Genomic DNA, 15862 nt, shown 5'->3' on the forward strand with positions numbered 1-15862 from the left:
GTAATGCATTTTGTAGGTACTGGCAATAATGTAAGGCAACGGAAGGATTATTTTTTCCCCCCTTAAGTTAAATAATTGAACAGCACAATCTAAAATGACAAGTTACATCCATTTTTTGTGCAAAGCGCAATTTATTGAAGATCTGATAATTCATATGTAATTCTGTATTTGGATTTGAAGAGGGCTGCAAGGCAGCCAATTCATGGGCACATTACTGCACACTACCTCCTTCTGCTCATGACTCTTGCCAATTGAAAATGGCCATGAAGGGAATGCCAGTTTCTCAACACTCTGCCTCACGCCAGCTTGGTCTGCCAGCGAGAGGTGGAAAGACTCTCACAGTGTGCAGGCAAGGAAGCGTTTAACTGTTAGGTGCCTTCTCTTCCTGTCACAAAAATCCTACCCCACACGGGCCAAGTGCCTGCAGGAGATTTGCCAACCCGATCACACGATACATTGGCAGCAACTGCAGCTGGGAAAGAACTGAGATTCATGGGCCGTAAGAAACAAAGGTTTAAAACCTTTCTAATCATTTTGGGGTTATATCCATCATTGAGAAGCTTGATCGTCTCATCGGTCACGAACCACACAATAAAATGACACACTGTTCGGTTTGGTTTTAATGCACAAATGTGGCCAGCCTGTGTAAACTGCCTCACTGTTCACTTGGAAATTTCACTACTTTTTTGCTGAGCTAATGCCTCATTGGATGCTTAGTACCCATGGTACCGAGGCCAAGTTGTAATTATTTCTATGTGGGCCTTCACAATTTTGACCAATGCCAACGCTGTTAACTGCAGTCACAAGGCAGGAGTCAGCAATCAGGAAGGGAACCCCAGGCTGGTTTTCTGCTCCTTAATCCAAGGCATTGAGGTCAATTATCGTGCCTCTGGTGTCACATCGGCTAAGATCAGCTAAGAGTACAGATGACAAAGTAGACCTGAGCCTTTCCTGACCTATAAGGGTGAGCTAGTCTCACTGAATAGCTCAGTGTTCTGGAACGTTACTCTGATTGATCATTGATCTTAGCCAATGTGACACCAGGGGCACTATAATTGACCTCAAATGCCTTGGAATAGGAAGCAGAAAATCAGCGGGAGTTCCCTTCATTCAAGTGCTCTGGGATACTACCTTTCCCGCTGATACAGCGCACTGAAAAATCACTTAGAAAAATGCACACGAAGTGAAGAAATATAAACGGATCACATCATCACCTTGATTTCATCCAACGCTGATGGTTCACACTCCACGTCGTCCATTTGTGATACATCATTACCCATAGTAATTGCTGTACAAACGCAAAAAATCTGAGTCAAAATGTATTCATTATTAAACAGCGCACAATTTCATTTTCCTTGCAAGTACAGGTAAGGTACAAGTAAGTGATAATTAAGCAAAAGGGAGAAAATTGACAGGAAAAAAATGTAAAACTATGGTTCTGGTCTTCATCAATGTGTCAGGCTGGCTCAGTTGGCATCAGTTACCATCACAATACAATACAAAATTACATTTGTGTAGTGCCTTTCACGTCTGGAGAACTTCTCAAGGCGCTGGACAGACAGGGATTTGGAAACACTCTTGCCTCTGAATCATTAGGTTGTGGGTTCAAAGTTATATGCAAAGTTTTTCAAATTCATTTTGCATTTTACAATCAGGAGTAACCAGCAAAGAAGACTACTTCATTTGATTTCTCTGAAATACATACAAGTACTGGGAGCTAAATGTGAAAATGTGGTGTCACTCTTTGTAATTTAACAGTAATAAATCATACACTGTTATATCATCGAGACAGTTACTCGATACATATTTTGTGGTGTGTCCTTTTCAAAACATAAAATAATTTTTTTTAATTAGTCGCAGGAAAGAATGCAAAACCTCTGGTAAGATAACCAGATAACCCAATTTGGGAGTTGAATTGTTTGCCTGTAATGTGCATTTGTAGTTTTGAAGTTACATTCGCAGAGGGAATACACACAGAGATTTAAGATTTACACTTGGCAATAATTCACTAGAGCCTCTGAATAAGTAAAAGTATCGCACCTTAAAATTTAATACTTGTGTCGTCGTAAACGTTTCTGAAAATAACATTTATAATTCACACTACATTCTGAGCAAATATTTCTTCACCCATTTGCCATATTCAGCCTTTAGTTTGAGGAGGGGAGGTGGGGGTGAGAGGGTGGGATTCTCTTCACTCCTGCTTTTGAAGCAACGGAAGAACATATGAAGACGTGGATGATGACAAGGCCATTTGGACTTCAATCGCAGACTCTACCCTACTTTTAACCTAACCGATGTTGGTGAGTTAACATGGGAAACCTTGTAAGAAAATGAACTTCAGCAAAATGTCTCCCGGATCCTTTAAACTAAAGCTCCAGGTTTCTTGTCAAAACTCTAGGGATCTTGGCAAAACTCCAGGGATTTGACATTATGAACTGCATCATTGAACCCTGACCAGCTGTGCTCAGTAGTTCCACCATTGCAAGCATCATTGTGTTCAATGGTGCATTTAATCAATAACATCTGCACTCCTTTTGAAAACTTTAAATCCCATTTAACTTTAAGTAAGTGATTCAACATTAATGCCATGTTCAATATATTTGTAGCTTCAAGCTTCTGCCAAGTAGTTTCTTTTTTTTTATCATTAAGTTGGGACGTCCTCCTGACGTGAAAGGCGCTTTATAAATGGAATCTTGTTGTTGTTGTTGTAAGTTTGTACAGTATCAGATCGTAATTGCTCCCCATGTCTGAAATCTCACTAATGACGGCTAGCAAAACAGCCATGAAGTGAATGACCAATTTTATCTGGTGGTTTTCATCTCCAAATATAAAACAGGTGTGGTCCTGTCAATAAAGAGTCATGCTCAGATGCTTTACAATATGTTAGGCATATGTAGGCATGACCGCACCTTATGCGGTAGACTGTAAATGTACAGAAGAAACGGAATAACTTAATGGACCCCACAAGAAAAGTCGCAAACTGCACGACAGTGATAGTGAGTATTCCCAAGAGTCAATATTTCATTTTCCCAGGAGTCATTGGTTAGACCATTTGCCTCACAAGCAAGAAGACCTGGGCGCAACTGTCGGTAGGGTGAAACCTTAGGCAAGTTTCCTTACGCCACACGCCTCTGTTTACTTAGCAGTAAGTAGAAATTGAGTTGTTAATCAATTAGTGGATCACTTTCCAGAGGTAATAATCCCTTAAAAGATAATAATAATTTGGTTACTCAAACCACAACTATTTGTGGGACACAAAATGTACAGTCAATTCACTTTACAGTCTATTCTGTGAAGCCCTTTGAGACGTCTCAATGATGTGATATGGTTCTGTGTCAAATGCAAAGATTGTTGCATTATTATAATATGCTTCCTTTGCATCCTGTCAAACACATAATAGCTGATGTGCAGTTGGCTCTTGACCGAAAACACAATCTGCATAAGCGCGTCCCTTTTTCTGACCAGCTCCCCTGGTCTTCCAATCTCAAATAGTCATTCAGGGCTTTTTCGGATGATATTTCTCTTTTTTTAATATAAATATAGCTGACTTTAGGGAAGATAATATTAATAATAATCCTCGCATTTGATGCAGTGCCTGATCACATCTTCGAAATGTCTCAAAGCGCTTCACAGAACATCCTGTAAAATTTATTGACTGCATATTTTGTGGGCGAAACGCGGCAGCCAATTGGCAATGCAGATTAATATAGAAGATGAAGTATAGTTGACTTTATTTGGCTGAATGTGGTGCTGTTTTACGAAATTTGTGGGTTCAAATACAGTGTCATAGGAAATGCAGCATTTTCCCATTAAACCTAACTGACTTAATGAGTCACACCTGCACATGTGCAAAAGCCCCTCTCTTTCTTTCATCACTTGCTCAAACCCAGAAGCCAGCAATAATCCCACATTGCAAATAAACTACTGTACATAACAATGTTGCTGCCCTTTACAACAAGGAAAACACACTTTCTGAAATTAAAGGGAAACTTGGTCTCACTTTTTTTCTTTTGCAACACACAAAAAACTAGTATTTCCAACTTTTCTTAACTTTTTTAACCTGTCGGCACAACTTTAGTTTCTAGTTCAGTAAAATATATATATATTTAACCGTGTGTATGCATATGTATATATTCTTAGCTCGACGGGACAGAATAAAGCTGGAGAAGGAGTGCCAGGCTTAAGACTTACCTGTTGTAGTTTTGAGATGATCTCTTATTGTGTTCCTTTGAGTGGCCGCTTGCAAACAACTTGCTTGGACCCACACAGGTGGAGGAGAGAGATTTACTGTAGCTCTCGGTTTTGCTCTTCCAACTCAATCTGCTGGCTCCTGTTACCTGCAAAAACGTACTGGGTTTGACTCCAGCCTTTGCTAGGGTGGAGTTGTCAACGCCAACCACAGCAATTGTGTTTGTGTGTCAAACTTTTTTAAAAGAAAAACATTCCAGCACTGCAGTGAAGTCCTCATTGCAAAATTGGAGAGAATGAAAAGCATCCACCCAAACCACAAATATCCCATTCATGTCAATCAAAATTAATGGTCTGAACAGAAAATCAACCTTAACATGAATAAGATACTCTGGAGATTGAAACAGTTTTTTTAAAAAAATATATATTAAAGAAGGAAATTATTGCATAGGCAAATCATTAACAGTTTAAACATTTTTTTAATGTAACTTGTATTTGTTATAGCACCTTCCTAAGTCAAAACGTGAATGTCAAAACCCTGGTTTGAAACCACATAACGTATTTGTTTTTATTGTATGAAACGTATATTTTCTCTTTAAAGATTTTAATGCTGCATTTGAAATAAAATGCAATAAAATAAAATGGCTGCTGAGAAGGAAATGTGGAAAATAAACACAACATGTGCTTTGTTTTGGGTGAGAGACACCATTTAGTTAAGTTAGAAGTGAAAAAAAAACACTGAAAAACACAGTTCAACAGTTTGAGAATTCAGGAATAAATGGCATCAGTCTCCCAAATGTTGAGATAACACGTCTTTTTTTTCAGTAATGAACTGGAATGAGAAAAATCTGAAATCCTTGCTTTTCTGACACAAAACAAAAGCTGGCAGCAGAAACCTTTTGTGGGAGTGAGGTAGCATCAGACCAAAAAAAAAGTTTAGAAAATACAATAGCAGCTCTGTTTTTGATCATGTGAATGGAGTATTGTACTCTTTTTAAAAAAAATCTGTTTCAGCTTAGTGACCTTCAGATGGCTAAAAGTTTGCATTCTGTTTTGCAACAAAATGTTTGTAGGGCATGAGAATTTTTAATAAAATGTTTGGGAAAATTGAAAGGGTTTAAATATCTGTGCTGCACAATTGATACGGTTGTACTAAATACTGGTTGGGGGTGTGGGGGAGAGGGTGATGAAGTAGCTTTTGTTTGCAAGGTGGTTTGCTTCAGTTCCATCACAACAATAGCACATTTGTACGTTCTCTGTTCGTGAAGGTGTTTGTCTCCTTCTACTGGGATTGTGGTTCCATGGTCCCCTGGTGTGAAAATTAACAGTGAATTAATGTAGCTGTCACAACCAACCCCATTTCAGTTCTCATCAGATATTCAGAAACAGTAACAATGCTTGCAGTTGATATAGTGCCTTAGCCTGGCATCAAGCTGTCTCTAAGCATGCCAAAGGATTTAATAATAAGTGTAGTGACTGTATATTTGTAGGCAAAGGTGGCGGCCAATTTGTACACAGCAATGACAGCCATAAAGTGAAGAACCAATTTTCTCCGGGGGATTGTTGGCCAATCTAAACAATACAATCTAAAGGTTTCTTTACAAAAATCCAAGCTGTGCATCACCAAATAATGTTGTTGATGTATCTTGTTTCTGTTTGTTTTGATCTTTAGCAGTTTGCTGTACCAAGGGCTCTGGCTGTTCACCTGGTTCTTGATTGGGTTGGGTCGAGAGGCGGGTGGGTAGAAGGTGTTTGAAAAATAATTTAAATTCTAGATTCCATGTAAATCATTCTTTTCTTCTTGTAGCTGATCAAACCATTCCTTGGATACAGAGGTCATCTTAACTTTTAATTTCAGACCTATCCTTTTCTGTAACAAATCTCAGTTTGATATGGCGATGAGACCCCAAGGCCAAGGACATTCTCACCAGTAGCTGCAGGAACGTGAGATTTTGTACTTTACGTATTGCTATTTACAGTAAAAGCACGTTCCAAATCTCCAAATCCAAATCTTTAATAATAATAATCTGAATAAGCGTTAATAATCCCTTCAAAAACATAATAATTTGATCATTCAATCCATGACTGTGGGACACTGCTGTGCGTCAATTGGCTGCCGCGTTTCACCCACAAAATACACAGTCAATTCAGGATCTAATAAATGAATCTTATGCTGCAGAGGTTGAAAGATCCCTGATGTATTAATTCAGCAGCAAGAAGATTTTCCTCTTCATTTGGAGTAGTTCTATCGTTTTATAAACACGAAGAGCTCAGCAGCAACATTAAAAATAAACTAATCGCTTTACTGCCAGTTAATGCCAGGCACTGAGTTCAAGCATCAGGATAGACCATTGTCTGCGGAAAACACATGCCAAGAAACTGCTCTGAAAAATAATCGTCCCAAAGCACTAAACTGTGTAAGTACTTAAGGAACCTGCTTCCTCCTGTGATGACATCCACAATGGCACCAATCCAAGCAATGAAACCCTTATACCAACCCTTGCATTGAATGTGTCTTGACAACAGTGTCCCGTGGATAAATAGCTTGTTCCCTCTCACTGTCTGGGCGCAATCCATGAACAATGTTTAGCTGGGAGAGGTTCTGGAGGCAGGTCGGGACTCATGCAACCTCAGCTTCAATAGTGGTGGGGAGGAAGGGAGGAAGAAAATAAACAAACATCTGAGAAAGCCTGTTTTTCCAGTTTCCTTGCCAATGTAAGATATTTCTCATTTGGCATAGGCTACACCTTCCAGTTTTATTTGAGTGAGTAAGGAAATAACACATTCCAACTAAATAAGGTTTCTTTAAGAATCTATTTCAGTACATAAGATACTACATAAAAAGTGTCTGGTTTGATAACGATCAATTACTTATCCAAAAAAATGCAGTAAGGTAGTTCTGTACCGTCTTATCTGATTGAAATCACCGGTTTACTCTGCTGCATACTTCCTTGTGTTAAAAAAAATCAGTCTTAACGATCTCAGGTCTTATGTCTATACTGTATGAGCAGATGTCAGATTGGTATTTGTAATATAGTACTTCACAGCTAGGTTCCTGTGTATTGCAACACAGTGGGTGTAGCAAACATCCAGATACCATGTTTGTATTCTGGCTGCACCTCTTGCTATAACTCGAGAAAGAACTGGAGACAAATTCCACCTGGGTTTCGATGTAGTTTGAGATTTAATTTAATTTAACTTTTAATTCAACCTTTACTTTGAGACGTCTAGAAGACGTGAAAAGAGCTATATCAAATGCAAGGATTATTATTATTATTACTTTGAAGCTGTTTTTCTGCAGTTCTGAAAAGTATTTATAGAATACCAGCTTCAAAATTTAAGGCTGTATTTAAAAAACTTGCCAAATTGTGGTGCTCTGAAATGATACAGAGAGTAAATATAGACTCAGGTGGAATTTCCACCCCATCATTCCTTATTTAGTAACAAAATATTTTAAAAATAAATTTGTTTTTAAGCTGAATGTTACTTTTTTCACAGGCAGAAGTTCTAATAAAATTCACTCGTATTTTTTTACTGATCAATCTAACTAATTTTCAGCATTTCTTCATTTGTTGATAAGGATTGTGACACAATACTTTTGCCCCTGATAAATTCTTGCCCATTCATTGATTTGCAGCTGATATTTAATAGCTTAGTTTTGTGTCAACAGAAAGTTCGCTAATGTATGATCACAAGTCCCCACATTTGGCACTAAGCCAGAACACCGAATGACAAAACTTAACACGTGCCAAGACAAACCCTTTGATTAGCTTAATGACTACTTTTCATATTTTATTAACAAACAGTGAGTCATTTTCTATGATTACAAGATTGGTTTGAATGAAGCAGGCCAATTGATCTCATTCTTCTATAGTACACCACCCTACCTTCCTCCCCACAAGAAATGAGTCCAGTAACCTGATCTCAATTACCTTTCCTGACAACCTGTTCCACTCATTAACCATCCTCTGGGATTAAAAAAAACTATTTCCCAGTGTCTGTCCTGAGATTGCACTTTGCAATTGAAACCTATATCTTCACGTTCTTTGTCTTGATACATCATCTGATTCCACAGTCTCTACCAACTTGGTGTCATCTGCAAATTTAACTAACTTGCAATCCAGGTATTTATTATATACAAAGAACAGAAGGGGTCCCTGTACAGACCCATCTTAATACCAGCCCAAGATTTTGACCTTTCTCCACTAGCAATGTCCCTTCTATTCCTTTCCCTTCTGAATCCATGTCAGTGCCTTGCACTCGATAGCTGAGGACCTCAGTTTGTGAAGGAGACTTTCACCTGGTACTTTATCGAATACCTTTTGGAAGTCTTGATATACTACATCATATGGATTCTCACAGTCAATTTGGGCTGTCACCTCATCACAAAAGTCGGATGTCAGTGAGGCAAGACCTATCCCTTCTGAAACCATGTCATTTTTTTACGCGCACAAGTGATTTTCCATTTTCTTTCTGATATTTGGCTCCATCATTTATCCAGTTATCAAGGGCATGTTAAAAGGTCTGTAGTTGCCAGATACAATTCTGTTAGCTTTCTGGAAATATGAGAGCAATATTTGCTTGCTTTCAGTCTTTTGGATGCTTACCAGTGGCGATTGACTCCTTTGGAATATCTGTCAATGGGATGCAAATCTCTTGCTAATGGATCAGCTCCTCCTATAAATAACAACTTTTAAACGTGTATCCGGTAAGTATATTCCCCAGTATCGCTGACCAAATATTGAAAAAATGCCATTTGCCAAGTTATTAAAACAGCAAACTAGTTGTCAGCACACTTTGTCACTATGTAATGAGCAAGTAGAGTCAATATGTTCTGTAAGGGGAAAACCTTAAAGCTCCAGTAATGTATTGTAATGTGACTTGAGTCCGATAAAAGTGTGGCTACTAAACTGCTTACAGGTTTTTCCACTGTAGGTTATAGATACTTGTAAATAGCATTACTATTGATATTAGGAAGCTGCTTTTCATTGTTAGTGGCTGGATAAAAACTATGTCAAGCTTAAATACTTTCCAGATGTGTGTTAACATTTTCAAAATGAAATCTCTGGTAACATCACTGTGAAGACTTTTTAATTGCAGATCGAGAATTTGGTTGCAACAGCTTCACATTATACACCAGTAAGGCCTATGATATATTATAGGCTTCCGTTTTCTGGATATAAAACCCTTTTATTTTCTGTTTCTTGGCCCTGGTCTGAACCTACCACTCGGAAATATGTAAGGATTCTCTGCTTCCTTTCTTTTTCTTTCTGGAGAGCCAAAGTATCAGTTGAGTTCCCTCCTGCTTCATGTCCCCAAGCCTGAACGATCCCACCTTTGACGGGCGAACCTTCAGCCACCATCCCCCACGGAATCCCATTCTGGAGTCCCTCCACATTGCCTCATCCCTCGACGCTTTTAAAGCCCACCTTAAGACTCACCTCTTTGATCGTGCTTTCGGTTATCTTCCCCTGCTCCCCCTTGAAACGTCTTCCCGATGTGAAAGACGGAATATAAATATAAATTGCATTGCATTCTCACCCAAAATATTAAAACGTGGAGTATATTGATTATAAAAATTCCAGTTATAAGGGTGACTTGATATTTTTCAATGCAGCGTTTGGGAGTAACTCCATTAAAAGTTTAGCTTTTATAGTAAGATCACACAGAGCAGTTGGAATTGTATAAAGTACTGAAGTACTGTATAATGAAGCATTCCTGACTCACTTTCAATGTCAATGGGTGTGGAATGCTTTATTATTCCTGGTGCTTACTATAGATGTTTCCTATTTTCAGGGTAAGGGCTAATACAGTTCACTTATAAAAAAAAAATTCAGTATAGGAATTCTGTTTCTTTTTAGCTGAGCAATTCTAAGGAGTGAAACTTTATTTTCTCATACAATGTAAGTGACGATTGTGTTTCTCAGCTGTAGTTATACGTAATATTTACGTTTTATTCATTTATTCTGAAGTTCGATGTGAGACCGATGCAAGCCAAATTGGACAATTTCGCTTCAGGTCTTATGCTTAACACTAGGGCCACCTATGGGCGTATTTATTTCCTGCTCGTCTTTTTCAGGGAGAATAAAATACAACCATTAGATGGCGTCCTTCAGCAAATAATATATCATAGAATCGTAGAATTATACAACACAGAAGGACGCAATTCGGCCCATTGTGTCTGTGCCGGCTCTTTGAAAAGAGCTATCCAAATCAATCCCACTCCCCTGCTGCTCCCTCCTTATAGCCCTGCAAACTGGTCCTCCCCAAATTTGCTACAATATTATCATAATAATCCTTACATTTGACAAAGCACCTCATCAGACCGTTAACGTTAAATGCTGCTAAGTCATGTTGAGTTGAGCAGGACAATGACATTGCATGAATATTAGTGATAACTTTCCTCCTGGGGAGCGTGGGGAGAAGCTAAGTGGGACTTTCCTGAGTTGGTTGTAATATGAAATGCTTGGCAATCGAATGTCGAAATCAAGTCAACTCTCTGTGACCGTCTCAGTAGTCTGGGTCCTGAGCCAAGCTGGCCGCAGTTCTCTAGGGCAATGTTAATGACAGATCAACCAGCCTAGCTCATTGGTAGGATTAGAGGGGAAGACTCTTTGGTCAACAACTCTTCCAATTCCATTCCTGTTAACCCTGCCAAAGCCAAAGCCCTAAATAGGTGGGATGGTCCTAGCTGGACAAGCAATGGGAAGCTTGCCAGCCAGTGACAAGTTGTGCTGTTTTAGTCAGTTAAAGCTCATAAAATTATGTATTTTATGATAGATATTTAACATGAATTCATTGCTCGCTGTGTTTGCAAACAAACAGAAAGTTTCACAAAACACTTTTGCTCCGAAGCCTTGTCCTTTTAAATGCTCTCAAATTATCGTGGATTTGAAGCAAAAGTAAATAGAGCATGTGCTTGATTAAACAATAGGTTTAGAAGGTACAGACTAACCTGCCCAATTGAAAATGAGAATCAATAGTACTGAATACACAAGATATTCAAGCTTTGTGAATCTGATCTCTCAGTCTGCAGAGTTTTACAAGACTGCAAAAAGAAACTCCCAAAATGGAACCAACTACTCAGTTCCACAGTAAACCGAACCAAACTAATACCACCTCCTACTGTAAACGAGGATACTTTCACAGGAGAAGTTTGGCAGAAGAAAGTCTTTCAGCCCAATTGATTTCATAATCATAATTATAATAATTCTTGCATTTGATATAGGGCCTTGTCACATCATTGAGACATCTGAAAGCGCTTCACAGGAGATACTGTAAAGAGATTGACTGCATATTTTATGGATAAAAAAGCCTTACAGAATACTCATACTATGTCCTCCCATTACAACATCAAGCTGTTTCTTAAATAAGTCCAGCATCTTGGCCTTAATCACCATTGCTGGTTAACCAGTCCAGTCATTAATGTTATGTTATGATGGGTTTAACGTCATTCTTTGGTAAATTAATTACTCAAGGATGTAATTGAAGCGTTGTATTACCAGGTGCCTATATGCAATTCAATCTCTTGTGACCCGTATGTTTCTCTATTGTTTGCCACTGGACTGCCAAGGATCAATCACTGTTTAATACATTTCTAGGAATTGGTTGTGTAATTCAGGTTCTTAGACTAAAACTACATGCTATAGAATCATACATGCAAACAACGAGACGCATTTGGAAGGTGTGAATTTTCAGACTCTAAAATTTAGAGTATCAGGAGATCGTTGACCGAATACTACAGTCAATCTGTTTTTCAAAAAAAAACACAGTTCACCTCTATTGGTGTTCACCAGAAGCAGTTGTAAGCTGAGGTGTGAGTGCAGCATTTGTTGAGCAAGTTGTTCAGCAAGGATAGAGTTATATGGCTCACCGGTCACCTTCTTTCTTCCAAAGATTTAAATGATTTGCTTCACTCACATCAGTGTTGAGTTTCTTTCATGAACACTAGTTGACAAATGTTCCTCACAGCTGGCCTTCCCTGAATACCCTGCTGCAAAGCTATTGACTAACACTGTGCTGAATGACTCCTTCAAGACATTGGTTGACAGTTTGGGACAGTCAATGTTAATGCTTCAGCATCTTTATGAAAAGACAAGTCATTGTCTCCTATCAGGGAAAGAAGCATCCTTTATATGTGGGCTGATTCTGAATAGTTTGTAGCTTGTTGTGATCTTCTACCCTGACCAATTAATTATGTTACAAAAAAATGAAATATTTAGGATGTTTACCCACATGCTTTTCTGAGGATGAAGTCAAGAGAATAGTAGAGAAACCTTGTGTTTTACAAGCTCCGAACTTGCTGAATTTCTAAAAAAAATCATAAACCATCAGAATTGTTTGCAATGAGAATGGGAAAAGTAAAAACAGATTTGCTTAACTTCGTGAATGGGTCAGATTAGTCCAGCAAATATCAACACATTTGCAACATTCAGTGAAGGAAATAGAATACCCTTCTCACCCTCCCGATCATTAAAAACAATAGCTTATCAGCCTGTTTAAAAAACTTTACAAGGTAAAAATAATAAAGTGCTCAAGTGCTACATATTCCTTATTTCTGTTTTTGAAAAATAGGAGATTGCTTGCATAAATGAAATCATAACCACTTACAAGAAGGCATTTTTAATGTGTCTTTGTGCATGTTAAATACCTGACTCCAATAGGAACTATTAGGTGGGATAGTTATTAATGTAATTTTAATGGAATTAATGTAAAATTTTAGAGTCTGCAGAATTTGACAAATTGTTTAATTCAGCTCTAACTCTGAAGCTTGTTTTCTGTAATCCTTTAAAAGAACCTACAGAAACCCAGCTTCACAATTGAAGACTGTATTTAGGAATTTCACCAATTCTGTGCGCTCTGAAACAATAAGTTAAATAGAGTAAATCTAGTCCTTGGTGGAATTTTATCTCACATACAAAAACAACAACAGTAACTTGCATTTATATATACCACCCTGCGATAGTGTCTCAGAGCTTGTATCATTTGAGCTGCATGTTATGATATATACGTGAGGGAAAAGTGTGAATCTTGTATGCCTTTCAAACGTACAACACTACACAATTATTAAAAAGATGAACAAACCATTTGAGACAGATATCAGGGATGAATACTAACCTGGATGTTGAAGGGAATGGAGTAACTTCTAACTCATTAAAGAAGAAATAAAAGGAAAGCAAACAAAAGGCATAATAACTTCTAGCAGGAAGTTCCGTGTAATCTTAATCTCTTTCCAATGGCATTCTGTTTGCAGCAAACATTGGTAAAAGAGATATTTTTCAATAGTGTTTCTTCAGCTAAAGCCAATATGAATACATAGGCACCATTTATCATATTTGCTTCTTCTGTGTTTGGTCATTTCCTGCAAACAATTTCAAATCTATTTTGTAACATGAACCCAGTGGCTTCTGACTTTCCTTTGAAGGTTAACGTTTAAGTAGTGATGGTCTGTTAAGTGCTGATGCTGGCTTTGAAGATCTGTGTATGTCCAGCATGGGGCAACTGCAACAATGCCTATGTTTCAGTCAAACACTGATCAACGTGGCAGATTTGTTTTAACACTGGAGATAATAGTATTTACCCAGTGGCAGCAATCCTATGGATAGAGTCTGAGTCTATATTTGAATTTGTGTAATTTTGCACAGTGCAGCGTGAAGACCTTTATGCCATATGCAGTTGTATGAATGAATATGTGAACTGTAATCCTAGTTTCCTATAACATACTTTCAACTTGTTGCTGGTGTTTCAGCACCAGAGTGAAGTACAGGAGGAAATTAAATGGCTTTTCCGGAGGTAATAATCCTTCAAAAAAAATTAAAAAATACTAACTTTGTCACTTAATCCATGACTGTTTGTGGGACACTGCTGTGCGCAATTGTACACAGTATTTTTCATCCACAAACCAAAATATCATTGCACTGGAGCTACAACACTAGTTGAATTTCTTTTATCGTTTGCTGTCTCTGGAAGCACACCTTATGTGCAGGATACCATATAAAGAGAACCAAGAACCTTGCCATTTGATGGTGCCACTCAATCAGCTGCTGATTGCTAAAGAGATTTCTTGAGAACTGTGAGACCTTTTGAGCTGTTGAATACCTTGGACCACATAAAAGGTACACACAGTATTCAGGTTGTCACCAGATTTGGGATCATCCTTTCGTCAAATAAAGGTTAATCACAAATAAAACCTTGGGTAGTGAGCACAACTCACTTGATGCCTGTGATCTCATGGCATTGGCTGCATAATGACATTGCACTGGTGCATAGCCGAGAATGACTTTCGTGCAAGTAATGATGCCATTCACTTCTTCAAGGGCGGACAAGTGATGAATCTCAGATTTTCACAAGTATTGTGTCTTCTTCTGGGTTTCTGACACAGTTTGGTGTTCATCGCTTTTAATCTTTTTATGAAATCAATTGTCTTCATTTCTTCTCTTTTCCGATCTTTTGCTTTTGTAATTTCTCTCAATTTTCTTGGTTTTACTCATGGTACTTTCTTCGTTACTTTTCTTCTGCCCGTGAGCATTGTCCCCATTCTGATGCTCATGCTCCCTCAAAGCTGCTAAACCTTGTGATCCCCTAACTCCTAATGCCTAATGCCAAGCAGACCAGTGCGTAATTTGCTCACCGGTCTGCTTGGGGACTTTGCCAACTTGGAATAAACGATTCGCTGACTGCGAATTTTGCAAACCAATATTTCCAAGCTAGAGTTTGCAGTTAACACGGCACATCCGTTTTACCAATATCGCAAATTAAACGGTAAAGTAGATTTAGGGTGAGACTAGAAGGTTTAGGCAGTCTCCCACTTGAGTGAAGACCATAGCAAGCTCAGTTTAGGCAGCATTTCCCTTGCAAGGCTAATAGGAAGCACAACTCTACTTTTCCATTACTGATGTTACTGAAATGGATATCCTTGAACAATAGGAGAAATTAGGCCAATAAACACAGAAATAATTCTGCAGTGAGCACAGTGAAAATTATCAACAGTACAAAATAAATACCTGAAAATAATTAAATTGCCAACTGCATTTTATTGGAATTAACGTGACATCTTGTATGTAGCTGGGTTATTCGACAAGCTGTCCGGAAACCTACAGTTTTTTTTAACATGAGGAAAGTAGATGTTTGGAGACTTTTTTGATGCAGACATGTAATGATGCTCTTTCTCTTGTAACCTCGCTCCTAGACGTATTTTTAAAAGTTAACATCGGGTCTGAATGCTTAAACATGCATTTTAGATATGTTTCTGAGTTCAACCGTTTCCTGAACTGGGTTAGATTAGTAACTAAATTAACAGATGCCCCCATTAACCTCCAGAAGCCTGAGATCAAATCTAGCCTATTAGAGATATTCATCTCAAAGTAAATACAGTGACTTTGCAGTTATTTGCTTGTTGTTTGTGGACTCATCAGTTAACTACCTTGGAAAACATCTGGTTGCAGCATTTCATTTCTTCTTAAGTCAGTTTAAGATATTAGAGCTGGTTGATTATTTTCCTAGATTATCAGTAAAAATAAGAACTGGGATAGAAGTAGAACAACAAAATACTTGAATAAAATATGTCTGACTATCTTGCCGTAAGTAAATAGCTATTATATGTCCTTTTTATGAACACTGCAGTAATGCAAAGAGATGTGAATTGTGCAGGGTATCCCAAAGCCTAGTTTTTCCA

Source organism: Callorhinchus milii, unplaced genomic scaffold, assembly GCF_018977255.1.
Source record: "Callorhinchus milii isolate IMCB2004 unplaced genomic scaffold, IMCB_Cmil_1.0 Scaffold18, whole genome shotgun sequence".
NCBI lineage: Eukaryota > Metazoa > Chordata > Chondrichthyes > Chimaeriformes > Callorhinchidae > Callorhinchus > Callorhinchus milii.